This window comes from Halyomorpha halys, unplaced genomic scaffold (genome assembly GCF_000696795.3).
Source record: "Halyomorpha halys isolate HHAL.00 unplaced genomic scaffold, Hhal_1.1 Scaffold799.1, whole genome shotgun sequence".
NCBI classification, from domain to species: Eukaryota; Metazoa; Arthropoda; class Insecta; order Hemiptera; family Pentatomidae; genus Halyomorpha; species Halyomorpha halys.
The window spans coordinates 37,560-39,509 of NW_027108683.1; the positions used below are offsets into that span (position 1 = coordinate 37,560).

Genomic DNA, 1,950 nt, shown 5'->3' on the forward strand with positions numbered 1-1,950 from the left:
TATGTATGAGATCATTTATCAATATTACCTATTGCCCACAACTGTGTGGCAGATTGTAATATCTATCAATAAATAAATCTAATTAAAAATTAAAATTTATTTATGTATTGCTATTTACAACTGTACATTATAATACATTTAGTAAATTTGATCTCAGTTAAAATGGAGAGTTATAGGCGTGTTGAGAAACTACCCATTGGTAGCATTCTAATGACGTTTTACATTAGCAGGTCTCGTGGCTATCTTCTTTTCAGGCTCCTCGGAGGACTGGAAGAAGAAGCAAGGTTAGAAACTAGTGGGTTTGAGAATTTATAATGGAAGGAATGATATCTGGTTCGTGCTAGATCGGTCACCTATGGAACATTAACTTTATGTATAATTTTATTTGTGAAAAAGTAAGGAGCATTGAGGATTCACGAAGAACTTTGGATTGTCAGGATTGGATACGATTTTGAAATTTTCATCGACTGGTATATTTCCATATGTAATATCTAAAGTTGAATCTCTCCAAATTTTGCTATATTTTAAAATAGTTGAATGCATCATGGCTGCTTTCCTTGAATAAAGAAACATTTCACACACAAATAAAGTTTAATTTCATTTTAAATTGGACGTATTCCAAAGATTGTGTCATAGACTGAAGTTTCTTTCTCTTGTGAAGTCTTCCTACTGGGTGTCCTAGAGATATGCACTAGTATGTAATACCATCAGGACAAAACTAAATTTACTTCTCGCCAAATATTGCTACATTTAAAGTACTTTTAATTCAGTACGTTACAGTAGTTGAATGCATGGCTGCTTTCGTTAAGTTATGAAACATTTCAAATAAAAAAAACTTTTATTTTACTTTGACTTATTTCTATTGATTGTACAATAGACTTGAGTTACTTTACTGACTGTCCTGAAACTATGAGAGTTACAAAACAATTATAATGAATTACAAAACATTTATTAAAAATGCAAAATGATGACGTGTATCAAAATTAAAAATTATGGGTCACCTAAAATCTATAGTTCAAACAGAATTCTTTCAAAAATTCCCATATAAGCCGCTTGAAAACTGGACCGACGATATTTATGATGGTTGAGTGGCAAGGCGCTGTGCTATAAATTCCAAAGACTCGGGTACTGTCACAGATAATTATTCACTTTCTATAGCCGTGAGTCTGTCCTGTGGGTTTGTGAGCCCTCCGAGGTCCGCCCAGCCTCATATAGTGGTAGCCTTAATTGAAAAAAAATTAGGCGGTAGAGCGTTAATCTGAACAAATCACCTACTTAGACAACCGTTGGTACGGTAACATTAATTCCTTACAAACTACGGCAGTGATCAAGATTTATTTATTCTTATATATCACAATAATATTGTATTATATGATATTTTACACTTATGCCGTATTAATGCGTGCCTCGAAAAAGTAAAGTTATATTTCTGACTCCATTCCATCGATTATTCAAGTCTGCAAAAAATACTTTTATAAGCTAGATTTTTTAATTGTATCTAATCTATATGTTATTTTGTATGCTGAACCAAAAATTAACTCCGTTTCTTTTCATAAACAACAGATTTTTACAAATTCGTTGTATGCAATTAAAGTTTTGCATTCCAAAAATCATGAAAAATCTACTTTAATTATGATATTAAAAGTACTCTAAAATATACTAAATGACCTGAATCGGACACTTCTAGATCAATTGAATTTTATATATAAGCCAATGTACTTATTATTTTTTAAATATAATTGAGTTTCTTTTAATAGCCTTAAAATGCAAGAAAAAATTATATTCTAGAAGGTTATTGATTGACCGTGTGTAGAGATGAAAGGAATATGGTCCGGGTGCGGTCAAAAAAACTCAAATAGTAGAATTATACTATTTTATTGAGCCAACGTTTCGCCCCACGTTGCAGGGCTTCGTCAGGGCTATTTTGACGGCAGTCAAAACAAAAAAAAT

General features: G+C 31.7%; 1 protein-coding gene across 4 annotated transcripts in view; it reads left to right on the forward strand.

The window, feature by feature from the left end:
• Positions 1-1,950, forward strand: part of LOC106686231 (protein kinase C-binding protein NELL1) — a 226,254-nt gene that overhangs the window by 15,199 nt on the left and 209,105 nt on the right. The gene's annotated exons all lie outside the window — the stretch shown is intronic.